This window comes from Artibeus jamaicensis, unplaced genomic scaffold (assembly GCF_021234435.1).
Source record: "Artibeus jamaicensis isolate MK-2021 breed Jamaican fruit bat unplaced genomic scaffold, CSHL_Jam_final scaffold_916, whole genome shotgun sequence".
In the NCBI taxonomy this organism is placed as follows: Eukaryota; Metazoa; Chordata; class Mammalia; order Chiroptera; family Phyllostomidae; genus Artibeus; species Artibeus jamaicensis.
In genome coordinates, this window is record NW_026522059.1 from 26,307,475 (window position 1) to 26,321,323 (window position 13,849).

The following is a 13,849-nucleotide window of genomic DNA, read 5'->3' on the forward strand; positions in this document are numbered from 1 at the left end:
TCTGTTACCAGCACCAAACTAAGTGCCAAACTTCAGACTCACATCCAACTGCCTACTGGACCCTTCACTTGAATATCTAATGGGCATCTCAAGAACACTGAGTTAGTCAGGGTTTGCCAGAGAAACAAATATTTATCATAAAGTTTATGGACACAGGCCAGTCCCCAGATCTGCAGGGTGAATCAGGAAACTAGAGACCCAGGGAAGCTGCTGTTTCATTCCAGTCCAAATCCAAAGGCCTGAGAATCAAGAGAGCAGATGGTCTAGTTCTTGTCTAAAGGCCGACTCAGTAAGAGCCGGTGTTTCAGGTTGAGTCCGAAGGCAGGAGAAAAGCCAGCGTTCCAGTTCGACAGCAGGCAGGCAGGAGGAATTCTCTTTTTCTCAGGGGAGAGTCAGCTTTTTTGTTGTTTCCAGACCTTCAACTGATTGTTTGAGGCCCACCCATGAGGGAGAGCAATCTGTTTTACCTGGTCTGCCTGTTCAGATGTGAGTTGCACCCAAAAGCACAGTGCACTCAGAATAATCTGTAACCAAATAAATAAATAAATAAAGTAGACAAGCAATACATGTTTGTGGGATGAATTGCCATTGTAGAGATGAGGAAACTGAGGCTTACAGCCACTGAGCAATTTGCTAAAGTGACACAGTAAGAGTAAAGCGGTTCTAAAGCAGCAATTAACAGTCACAGGCCAGAAGCACTGATGTTAGGTAGGTTTCTGCAGTACTATTTTTGGGCAACTATTTTCCGTCTATTTTTTAAATTAAAAATAGACCTTATCCACACAGCAGTATAGACCAGTACTAATTTACAAAGTTCTGCTTGACCACAGGAAAAAGGTTTATTCTCTGAATCTTTCCTCTATGTGTTTCAGTCTTCTGATAAAATCCCCTTGTTTTGAAATATTTTCACCTTTTGGAAACGAATGGATTAATGATATGTTCTCTTTGCCTTTTTTAAAGCTCTTTAGAAGCCAGGCCAGATATCACTTTGGAGCTTTCCTTCTAAGTTAATCCTTTGATCTTCTTATAATGGTATTAAATTATTTTATAAGAGCAAATGGGATTTTTAATAACTATATCTTTGTGTAATCATCCACAACAATGAGGTGAGCACTTACTCTATGTGGGCTTACTGACAGGGTGAGGGCAATAAAGAGACTTCCAGAAACTGCTGGTTCAAATAAGGAAATATGTATGTATTAGTTGGGATATTAATTCAGCTGCTTGAACAAAGACTAACAGTGGCTTCAGCAGAATAGAAAGGAACTCATTTTCTCTCTTTCTCTCTTCTCCCCTCTCCCCCTCTGTCCAGCAGATAAGCAATCAAGGGACAGGAGATTGTCCCCTAAGGCCCTCCCGGGTCCAACCCCTTCCATGGTGTCACTCCACCGTCCCCTACTGTGCCATTCTCATGATGGTAGAATTTGGCTCACACTCCCACATATACATTCTGGGCCCTGGGAAGAGGGAGGAGGAAAAGTGAACAAGTGGCTTCCTTTTAAGGACATGACCCAGAAGTTGCACATCTCGCTTTTACCCATATCCCATTGGACAGAACTTGGTCACATGGACATATCTAAGCCAAGAAACATAGTGTGTAGGGTAGCCACATGCCCAGCCTGGGGAATTCTGTTACTAAAAGGAAGGCGTGATTGATTGTGGGAGACAAATAAAAGTCCCTGCCTGGCCACATCTATAAATACTTCTGTTGCTCCAACTAAATAAGGTCTTAAAGGACAAGGCTGCACCTCACCTGCTGAACACCTTGCATGTAATGAGGGATCAATAAATAGTTGTTGACTGGGTGGTTCAATTCATGTACTTTTATCCAAGAGATTTTGTGAAGAATTTTTATTACAATGCCCCAAACAAACACTATTTAATCCCAGGGTAAATACTTCAGGAAAATAAATATCAAAGGACATCACGGTCACAGGAGGGTTATTTGTACACTTACACACCCCTTTGTACTCACCGAGAGAGGCTGCCTGTGCTAAAACAGATGCAGAGATAGCCTCGGACGGAAAGGTTCATGTCCCAGCTAATCAGCGGCTTCATTCATGCACCCAGAGATGAAGCTACTGCTCCAGCAAATTTGCAGACCTAATTTTGGAAACTAAAAGCCAGAGGTAAGTGAGGTTCCACGGCACACACAGTGCATCCCCTTCTCAACTCATCATGCTTCCTGGGGACCAGGATCCCAGGCTTCTCCTCCCCCACGTGGCAGTTAGGCTGGTAGCATTGTCCTCTCTGGTCCATAAGGAAATGAAGTGGACCCTGCTGGAGGAAGTAAATACAACAGCAGTAAAGCATCCCTCCCCTGAGACTGAACATCTGCTCAGACGTTTTGAAGCTCCCACGAGAAGGGGACGGAACACAGGCTTAGATCTATAAAGGAAAAACTTCATCCACTTGTACGCTGCTAACTGGCAATTTATGATCATTTGACTTCAAGCGGTCCTGGGTTTATCTCTATGATGCCTTTGAAGGAAGGCCAAGCTGGGTCAATACATACGGTAAACAGGAGTTGGAGGGGGTGTTTGTCATAGCCATGGGAGCAAACCTTTGCAGAACTTAACGTCATGAACTATTGAATTTAATGACTGCTGATTATGCCAAATGAGATATGGGTTCAGTAGCAGAGGGCACAAACACGCCTCAGTTTGAAACCAGGTTAAGATAAAGTTGAGTTGCTCTATAAACTTGAAAGAAACAGCCTATGTGCTATGGTTTTGGAATTCCACTAATGCACACTGGCCTTCTTCATTCACCTGAATTAGCAAGGAGTTTGCTGAATCTGGTTAAGGCAGCTTGACACTCTCCTGCAACCTCAGCTACCCCGATCCAGATGTCAGTTTGCATTTGCTTTAGGGTGAGCGGAGGTCCCTTTCTCTTCATGTTGTCATCTGTCCTTCCCAGAATACGTAGCAATATGGCCTTGGGCCAATTCTTTACTTCTGGTATGGAAGGGCCCCCAGCTGGCTCTTGTTTCCAGCTGCTTCAGAGCCCTCTGGCCTGGACCTAAAGGGGCACCGATAAGCATTGTAAAAATAAAGTCCCTCACTAGCCAGGCCAGCCAGGCCCAGGGCCTGTGTTCTTGGCATGACAAGTAGTTGGTAGATGAGGTGTTCCCCTGGGAAAAATGGGATGAGATATTCTCTAACCAGGCCTGATCTTTGGATTATCAGCCAGTAGCTCTTGGGAAATCATGTCAGAACCAGGCTAATGGGACATGAGCCATAACCTTGGGTCAGTTTGTTTATCGACCGCCATCTTAACTAACCTCTTGGGGTCTGGTACGGCCTTGGAAATGCTTTTTATTGAATTGCTAAGTGAGAGTAAATATTGAGCACTGTTTAATTAGGCACCAAACTGGCATCTCCTCCATACGCCCTACCCATGACATACTCTGAGTGTCAGATATCGCTGTCCAAGGCAAGTGCTGGGGGTAGCTGTACATTTTCTCATTTTTGTTGTTGTTGTTTGTTTGTTGTTCTTGTTTCACACAAGAGAAGGAAATAATAGTGACAATAGCCCCTGAAAATTTAGTCTGATAACCTGGAGCTTTGATGACTTTTTCTCATCCTGTTTCAGGATTAACGTCTAGTGTTTTGGCTCCCTTCCCGTCAATCTCCAGAACTCTTCATTATAGGGCTGAATTGAAATGAGAGTAGGAAAGAAAATATTGCTCTCCTGGGCCTGAGAGTAGGCAGGTCCCTAGGATATTCTCAGGAGCTACCTGGAATTCAGATGAGGTCTCCTTTCAGTAAAAAAAAAAAAAAAATGTTTACTTCATTTTACTATGTACAATTTCCCCACTGTACCAGGGAATTAAAGGCAAGTCTCTCTCTCTCCTTCCCTTCCACTCTTCTTTTCTCCCTCCCTTCCCCATCTCTCTCCTTCAGTTTCCTTGTCTTTAAAGACACGATCTTCCTGGTGTGTTGCCTAGGCTTAGAAGAGAGAACCTTTGTAAAAATTTCTGCTAGCCATCTGCATGGAAGCACTGTGTGAATCAGCAAAGCGCTTTGTTGTAAACCTTCCTCGTGATCAACATTCACCACTGTTTCCTTTTGTGAATGCTTCTTTGTCTTCCAAAAAAGCATTTCAGATTAAGCAATGCCAGTATTGAAAATGCAGGAGGTATCTGCTTGTATTCTTGGCTGGTTGAATTGCGGATGGCCGTCATGAATATTACAAGGCCAGGTTCCTCCAGGTGAGTTAAAGAGAGTAATTTATGAAGTGAGTTGGAGATGAAAGTGGAGATTCAGTATCCTTATTATCCAACTGAGTCCCTGAATTTGTTCTTTGTAGGTAAAAGAGCTCTGAGATCTACGTGTGGCTCAACTATCCAGTTTAGTTGGGATCGAGTTTTTTCTTATTCTTGGATGCGTAGATTCAAATTCAATTACCAAAAAATTTTTTTCTGGCATTCTCTGTGTGGCAGAGCTATGCTTAGCACAAGAGACACACAGATTATATAAGAACCAGCCTTGCTACTGAGGTATTCATAATCCCTCCAGGGAACTCCTGTCTGTCAACAGCAACTCTCTTATGAGGCAGTGAGCACTACAGGAAAGTTATATGCTAGAGACACATGGAGGGGAATGAGGCAGGGTATGTGATATATGGTGGGTAAGAGCAACTGGTCTCTGATGATGGCAGGCAGATGTATGGGGTTAAATCTGGATTTGCCATTATTAACTTGGTGAACACATCAGTGAATGAATTAATATTTAACTTTCATTGTTATTACTGGAATTGAAAGAAATACTGGAATGGTAAATAAAGTGCTCAAGATAGAGTTTGACACCTAGAACGTGCTCAGAGAATGATCATTTGTAACTGATGAGTAAGCGCTTGATTCGGGCTTTATTTGGTAGAAGTCTAGGCAGCATGAAAAACGGTAGTGGGGGCTGAGACCTCTGTAGGAGACACCCACGATGAGCTGAGAGAGTGCCTGGCTATTTAAGAGGAGCCTGTGCTCATAGTGGCTGCGGTAGGAGTGAACAGGGAGAGGGTCAAGAACTTTAGAAAAGACGGATAGGGCCAGTTTGGGAAGCAATCTGTCATGTCAGGCTGAGATGTTAGACTTGCCATTGAATACAGTGGTGTGTTATTAGTGTTTGCAAGCAACGAAGCAGCACAGAGAGATGTGAGTTTAAAAAAAAATAGCCTCTCTCACAGCTGCATGTGGAATTGTCTGGAGGGGAGGCTAGTCGGGAGAGAAGACCACTGGTGCAAGCAAGAAGTAATGTTCACACTCCGTCGGTATTCCTCAAGACCTCTCATCTGAGCATTTTGTTAGAAACAAATGAAGACAGAATGTGGGCAAGACATGGAGAGAAGAAAAACAATACATTTTTCTGAGATGCAATTGATCAGAACTAGTGACTATCTGGGACCGAGGGTGATGAAGGAGGACAAGTGAAAAACAATTTTAGGGGAAAAAGGGGATCTTTTGCACCACTGGAATTCAAAATACTTTGTCAGAGCCAGGACAGAAAGAAAAACAGCCACTCTTCTTTTTGCCTTTCTCCTCCCCCTCTTATCCTCTGTGAAAGAAATTACAGGGGCTAGTCACGGCAAGCCCGCTCTGAGCAGCTGGTCCACGGCCTCCTGAGGTCAGGGCATGCTCTGTGTTAGCTTCCAGAGAAATAAGGAAAATTGAGTGAATGGGGGGAAATTAACAAACAGCTTTTTGGACAATATTCGCATGGCTCACCATTGCGCCTTGAATGTTCAACTAATTTTCTTTTTAAAAGAGAGATATTCGTTGACTTTGGAAAGTTGTTTTCCTGTCAAAGTGGAAAGGTTATTAGAGACAATATTAAATAATGGAAAATGTGCAGTTATTCTCGATGAGAGGCTGTGGACGGGATCTGAAGGCCATCTTAGGTAAACAGAGTGAGTGGTGATGTGTAAATATTGACATGGAACCCAAGAGGAAACGCAGAGAGGAAAAAGGATTACAACAGGAGACAGTTTTTGCTTGTTGGAAAGACTTACAAGAAGGAATAATCCAATCTGTTTTAAAAGACAGAGCCCTATGAGACGGAGTAGGGAGCCGCTGTGTCTCTGATTGTGTTCATCCTTCCAGATGCTATCAGCCACTCCCTTATTGGAAAGATGGCAGGGGACTGTGACCTAATTTATTGCCAGGGGTGATTGAACAAGAGTCAATAACTGACATATTGCGTAGTGGAGATTTTAATAGGATAAATTTAATAATCAAGAAAGAAAACACACTATGTGTAGGGTGTGTTGGAGCCAGATTCTTACCAGGATAATCTCATCCAGCCAGATTCTTTTATGCGATGCACTTGCAACTTGTGAGAACAGTTCCACAAACTGGGGTGCAGGTGATGGTGCGTCCCTCCTATATTCTAGGTAAATATCTAGAACCCCCACATATCCTACTATATATCTCCCTTGATCTGATCCATCTCCTTAATTGTATAGCGCTCTCTTGGGCTTATTCAGTTAAAAAATGGCCCTTGACTTGCACGTGCCTTGCCTGGATTGCTGCGGTGTCACTGGTCCGCCTGTATCGCTTCTCACTGTCACACAGCGATGATGCTGGGCACTGGCTCTGCAGCTTGTCGTTGGTTGTTCATTGCTGCAGGGAATCCTAGCTGGTCCTGCTGACCACTCAGGCCAGCCAGGATCCCCAACCAGGAGGGTTAACCTAGATAGCCACTTCTCTCGGAACATAAGCCAGACTCAGTTGTGCTGAGTCAAAGCCTCTTAAGCATCTGCCTCCTCATGGAATCTTTTTCTGAAGGTTCTTCACCCAAATAGTGGAGCAACTGCTCTGTTAGACCCTCAGAATGTAGGGTCTTGAATCACTCTGCCCTGTAGACAGTAGAGCCCCTAGCCCTTACATCTATACTCTTAAATGAGGCCACTTCTGATTGGATTTTTGCCATTTGTCTTACTAAAAAAAAGGGAAGGAGGGAACAAAAATTTAATCTATGACAGGTCCTATATTCTAGGACACCTCTGAATGTGAGTATGTTTGGCATCATCTCGCTTCTTATTCTCTTCACATCAATAGTAATTCCAGAACCCAAAACAGTTCAAGCTGAGCTCGCAATGGTATTAATCGTTGGGAGTCTCTTGTTGCCACCACTATATGTTTTTGCTGATAGAAGAATATTCTGCTCTACCCTGTGCCCCACATTCCCAAGACATACACAAACTTGTGTACAACATAGAGGCCAAAAGGTAAATGGTTAGACACGAAAGGTTAGCTTCATCCTATTTTGCTGTTCACAGATGGGTGTTGATCTTCAGTTAAAATCCTGGATTTTAGCTAAGAGCAGCAGCTAGACAGTAACAGTGGTTTTAGAGTGTATTTTCCTGGCTTTTGAAAACCCATTACTGCATTGTTGCCGGTAAACCTTAGGACGTGCAACGCAGGCTGGAAAGGGGCTGCTGGAAGGGAAACTGCTGATACAGAGGTTTTGAGAGAAAGGAGATGTGGGCTGAATGGTGGACAAGCGGTGTGAGGTGTGTGTGGCCCTGTGCGGGAAGGCTCTCTGTGTCCAGTGTCTGGGCGGGACCTTGATGGCTGTTGGGTCCACTGTCATCTGAATGCAGCTGTGCTTTTGTTTACCATGATTAAGGTGACCGTATGGTTTATTGTTCAAGTAGGATTACTTTTGAGAGTATCAGTATTACTCCACTGATGATAAAGCCAGGGCAACAGGTGTAAGCCAGGAACTTGCAAGCAAACCAGGAGTGATGTGTGGTCATCTTAACAATAATAGATCTATGTTTTGAAGATACTGTATTGAAAAACAGAGCTCTTAGCCATGAAAAATACATTATTCTGATAGCTGTTGGAACTACAAAAAGCTGTGCCACCTGAAGGGATGGGCAATCTTGTTGTACAGAAAAGACTCATACACAAAGCGATTGCCAGTAACCACTCAAGACGATATCCAACCAAGTGCCAAATGAATGTCAGTCATGGGTTGTCAGTTACACCTCAGCAAAACTGACGACATCATGGGAAGGGGTAGGAAGGGTGGTAGACTTGGGGTTAGAAGACCTGTGTCCAGTCATGACTTTGTCTTTAGCAGGGTGACCTTATGCAAGGCACTTCATCTCTGAGCATCCATTTGCTTGTATAATTGATTCATGCATTTATTCGGTAAACATATGGCCTTGCCCTGGGCCATTGTATCATAGGGGTAAGGAGCATAACCTTTACAGAGAGACATGCCTGGGTTCAGGTTGCAACTCTGTCACTAACTTTGAGAACTTGAACTTATTGAACCCCTCTGAACTTCAGTTTCCTCATCTGGTAAATGGTGATACTACAATCCAACTCAGGGAGTTGTAAGCTATTGTAAATTAGGGGCGAGAGTGAGATTTTGTGTATGGAACACTGAACAGTTTCTGACATGTAGAAAAAGCTTACAAAGTGATACCAATTGTTATTACTTTAGGCACTTGGCTAGTTGCTGGGAGTGCAAAGGAGAATGGGAGAGGGGGCACTGTGCGGGCAAAAGCAGACAACGGTGTCTGCCTAAACACCTCCCAGGGCTGTTGGGATGAGTCTATGAGGACAGGAGGCAAAAGAGCTTGATCTGCTATAGAACAAAGGAAAGACATTACGGCTGTTAGCTGTGGCGGGGCATTGTCTAGACTCTTCCCTTTTCCTGTTAGGGTGGAAATAAGAGATAACCTGCAAATAAGAGATAACCCCTGTGTCTTCAATAATCCACACATGTATTCTCTCACAAAACAAACAGCTCAGAGGTGAAATGTTTCCAGGATTGGTTATTTCTGTGGTTTAATGACATCATCAAGAGCCCCTATTTCCACTGTTTTTCTCAGATGTTGGTTGACTCACCTCAGGATGACATTGGCTGCAGTAGTTCCAGACAGGACATCCTCACCACACCACGCCAAGTCAGAGACTTCCTTGTATCATAGATCTAAGAAGCCCTTCTCAGAATCCCACCCCCACCCTTGTACACTAACCTGTAAGTCCCATTGGCCAAGGTTGGATTCCAGGTCTCTTCCCAAGCCAGTCAATGAAAAGACAAAGCTACTATAATTGGCTTATGCTGATCAAGATCCACACTCCTGAGGCTGGGAATCCTTTCTTTCACCTTCCCCCAAACAAGGCATCATAGAGGAGACAGAACACCTGAACAAAGTCAGGTTTCTGTTACCAGGGAAGAAGAGAAATGGTGGCTGGGTGCTCACATGCTGTGTTTTCTACCACCTCTATCTCTGCTCAGTCACTGCATCTAATTCTACCTCCGAAGTATCTCTTAGATTCACCCTAGCCTTTGCCCGGGAGTCCCAGCATCTCTTGCCTGGACTCCTAATTCCTTTTACTTCGGTCCCAACTTTTAGATCTTCCCTTCGGCTTCCAGTCAGCTCTTTATATAATGCAAGTCTGAGTATTCATGTCCTAACTCAAAATTCACAAGGAAACCACCTCTTTGAAGGTGCCGCAGATGTTTTTTATGGCTAATTTATAGCCCTGATAAGGAATGGTCTTGCTTTTGAGCTATTTGCATATTTTCTGTGCTTCTTACTGTCTTCTTGGTCCAATGTGGTAGCACTCAGTACATGTGGCTATCGACCACCTGAAGTGTGGCTGGCCCCAACTGAGATGTGCTGTAAGTAAAAGAGACCCCCTGGCTTTCAAAGATTGAGAACCAAAAAAAAGAGGAATTTAAAATATTTCATTACTAATTTAAACATTGATTATATGTTGAAATGATCATGTTTGGGATACATTTTGCTTAAACACAATGTATTATTAAAATTCATCCCATCTGTTTGTTTTTCATTTTTAATGTGATGGCTGGCCTGTTTAAAATTACCTCCAAGGTGCACATTTGTAGCTCACGTCGTTGTGCATGCACCAGATTGCTCGTTGTTGCAGAGTGGGGACCGCGCTGTGTTTATCCATATTCACCGCTTGGCTCCCTGTCCACACCTCGGTGTCCACCGGGGTTGGAGCCCGGTCAAAACACTCTCATCGGTTAACATGAAGGGCTTTGATTTCCTTCTGAGTTTGAACCAGCCTGAAGCTTCCATTTAAGTTTTGCCACATTTGGAAATCACTCTTTGTTGTGATTACTTCCAGGCACTAAGTTTGTTTTGAAGTAATCCAAATGCAAAGAGGAAAAGCTAGAATTTAAAGATTTTGATTGAGTTTGCTTGTCTCTGTTAGTTTTCATTGTGTTATCAGATATTCCTCAACAAATTATATTTTACACTTTAAGGGTGGTGGTATCTCCATAACAACCCCCAGAATTTTAGTTATTTTTATAATCATTATTAGTAATAAGGAAGCTAATGTAAATTATGCTTTTTGTATTTAACTCCACTGAATTATAGCTGACAGTTACTTTTTTCATGAATAAAATAACTATATATATATACACATATATATACTTTAAAAAAACATTTACTGTTTTCTTAGCCAGAATTATTTAGAAGACCAAGGAAATTAACATATTCTAGAAAATATTTAGGAGGAAATCTGTTTATAATGGCACCATAAAAATCAAAAATTTTCATATTTCATGAGCAGACATGAAGGAATTAAGTTTTATTACGGTAGCCCCCCAAAAAGAAAATGCCATTGTTTGGGGGAAATCTTTTTTTTCCCAGAAACGTCTGAAGACTTTGCAGTGTGAATTTGGAAACAAGTAATATGCATGGTCACCAGTTACAAGACCACAGCAGGCTTGTTGGGTTGCCATCTGGCCAGAGGGCGGGGCAGCCTTTGAGAGCTGAGCGCTGCCTGCCCTTCCTGGCTGGCCGCTGGGGTGTCCTGTTCCCCTGAATGAACAGAAACAATCAGGGAGTCCATTATTGTGCCAGCGGGACTGCTTTAATAAGTGCTCTTTGCCAGGTCTCGGGAAGAGCATTGTTTCCTTGGGCTTTGATCTTTTCTCAGTCACTCAGGAAAGCTCTGCCCCAGTGACGTGTGGAAACCGGGAGGCGGAGGCCCCGTGGGATTCAGGGACCCTCCCCTTTCATGGAGTCATTATACTGGGAGTGCTGGGTAGTCCTTCCTCTCTTTCTTTTATCTTTTTTTGAGTTATGGTAAAATATACATGACAACAAATATACCATCAACCATTTTAGGTGCATTAAGTACATTCACAGGATTGTGTAACTATCACCATTATCCATTACCCCAAACAAAAACTCTATATGAAGTAAGCACACCTCTCATTCACCCCCTTTTCCCCAGCCCTGGTAACCTCTGTTCTGCTTTCTGTCAGTGAATTTGCCTTTTCTAGGTGCCTAATGTAAGTGGAATCATGATGTATTTGTCCTTTTATGTCTGGCTTATTTCACTTAACATAGTGTCTTCAAGGTTTGTTGCATTGTAGCATGTTTCAGAATTTCATTTCTCTTAAAGAGTGAGTAGTATTGTGTGTATATACATTTTTCTCATTCATTGATCTGTCGATGGACATTTGCATTGTTTTGGCTATGTGTGATTTTCCAATAGAGCACAAAGGAACATAACGACACTCTGGTCATTTCTGCATTTGGGTCTATGTCTGATGAAAAAAAAATGAACTCAGATGTTACCATCCTAAAATAATCTGACTTCCCTGCCAAACAGGAGAGCATGCAGTGTGGGATGATGTTATCAAGTGGAGACCTCTTTATAATTCATAATCCCAGGGCCAGCTGCAGACCACTCCCGGAAGTGGAGTGGTTGATTGGTAGTGGATTGGTACCAAATTGATTTGGTAGTGGATTTCCACTTGGAAGAAGTAAAACATTCTTGATTAAATGTGTTGGTTTCTATTAAAGGGCATATTTCCTGCCACCAATAAACAAATAAACAAACTAATAGACATTCCCTTATTTAAAATTATTATATAATTTTTAAATAATTAAATTTTATATAATCATTGAAATAAATAAATTGCCATTGTGTTATATTTTAATTCATATTTAACTCATATTAGCATAAGAAACTTTTGTTAAGTATATCAATTTTTATAATTATTAAAATTATTGTTTAACTTATTTTAAACTATTACCAACAGAAAACTGACACTTTAAGAATATAAAAAAGCAATAGATTTCTGTTATGATAATACAGATATCCTGTTGCAAGAGAAGTGTTGCACCAGCCTGCTGGTGGCCTGGCCAAAGCCGAGACACGGAGGGGCCCCTGAGCGCCTGGCCTAGAACTCCACCCAAGGGCTGTCTGCTTGCCAGTGCAAGAAAGAAAATTTGAAAAGGGAGGGTGGACATGTCTCTCTCAGAATTGAGGCAACTGAGAGGAGGGTTGCACGTGGCCTTTGTTTAGGAGAGTGAGGCTTCCTTTGTACTCTGGGTGGTAGTGTTAGTGCAGGTTGTAGGCACAGACCTGAAAATCTTCAAATCCTGTTCCTCTGATCCCTTCTGCCCCAACTTGAGATTTCCTTAGAAGCTATAAATATACAAATGTTGGAGGAATCCAAGTGCCTCCTGTCGTTAGCTGAACAACCAGGGTTGGCCTGCTTGGTCACAGTGGATGGTTTAGACTCCCAGCCCCCATGAGACCTCCTCCAGTCTCTCAACTCAAACCTCAGTGTTTCCACCATTTATCTGCTAAGCTGAGAGGGACAGAGTCACTGTACTATATATATAAGCAGCAAGGAGGAGAAAATACCAGAGATTTCTTTATATCCCAGGAGCCAGGCGAAAGCAAGGAGCAGAGGGAATGTACTAGACTTTGACAAAGTATACGCTTTCCTGTTGGCATATCAGTAGTCTGGAAACTCAGCCTGTCATATCAGTGCCTTTTGGGGAGTGACCTACCTAGAGGAGGAGGGATGGGCAAAAGTTTCTTCCTTTGTATATGTACACACGTTTTACATACTTTTTTTTTTATGACAACCGTCTGTACCTCCGCAATATCATCCCTGTTTCACAGGGGACAGTGCTCCTCAGCACCTCTGAGAGTGCACACGTGACCCACTGCCCACTCCATGGTGGAGCAGGATTTGGACCCAGATCTGGCGGACGTCACCGCCTACATGCAATCTAAGTTTTTCTACAAATTCATTTTGTCCGACTTGGTCCCAGATGAAGTTCCACAAGGCGTCAGAACACTTGCCCAGTCAGTGCCCTTTCTAACTCTGCTCAGCAAGTAGAACGGGAATTCTGCGACAGGTCAGTTTTAATGATTATGTTTTGCTTGTTTTGTGAAGCATTCCTGAGCGTGGAGACCGTACGTCCTGCAGCCTTCTATGAGGCCGAGTATGGAAGCCACTGCAGCAATTATAATGTGAAAATTGTTTCCGAAGAAAAAGATAAATGAGCTTAATTTCAGAATGTCGTAATTATTTTAACGGCTTTTTTCCTAATCCACGGTTAAACCTGGATTTCCTAATCCACGGTCAATAAATGTTAGAGAGCAGTGTGGTGGCTTTGAAAAGCTTTTTAAAGGGACTGTAGATGGATAGAGAGGTAAACCCAACCCGCACGGCCAAGAAGATGCTGCCACACTCGTCGTGCAGAAAACAGGTGTGCATACACTCCCGGGCGAGAGGAGGGCAGAGTGATTACACTGTGGCACCAACAAATTTCACACGCTCCCTGGCTGACACCCGGTTCTGTCCTCCAGGTTCACTGGGTTGCGTGGTTGCATCAGCACCGAGACTGTTAACGTGCTGGTTAAAAACATGAGCTCTGGAGCTACGGCCCTGCACTTTTTCCTGGCTCTCCCACTGATTAGCTGTGTGACCTTGAATAGTTCACTTAACTTCTCTGGTTCTAGTTTCTTCATCTGTTAAGTGAGGTTGATGGTAGGGCCTCCTTCCGATGATTGTTATGAGGATTAAATGTGTCGGTGTGTGTA

The 13,849-nt window shown here is 43.0% G+C and overlaps 1 protein-coding gene across 10 annotated transcripts in view; it reads left to right on the forward strand.

Moving 5' to 3' along the window:
- The window catches only part of NCALD (neurocalcin delta), a 347,766-nt gene that overhangs the window by 293,438 nt on the left and 40,479 nt on the right, over window positions 1–13,849 (forward strand). The window contains exon 1 of one of the 10 annotated variants that reach the window (XM_037133374.2): window positions 2,021–2,129. The exons of the other annotated variants lie outside the window; for them this stretch is intronic. The gene's annotated coding sequence lies outside the window, so the exon portion shown is untranslated. Of the gene's footprint in view, window positions 1–2,020; window positions 2,130–13,849 lie in introns of those variants that run through there. 10 annotated transcript variants of the gene reach the window in all.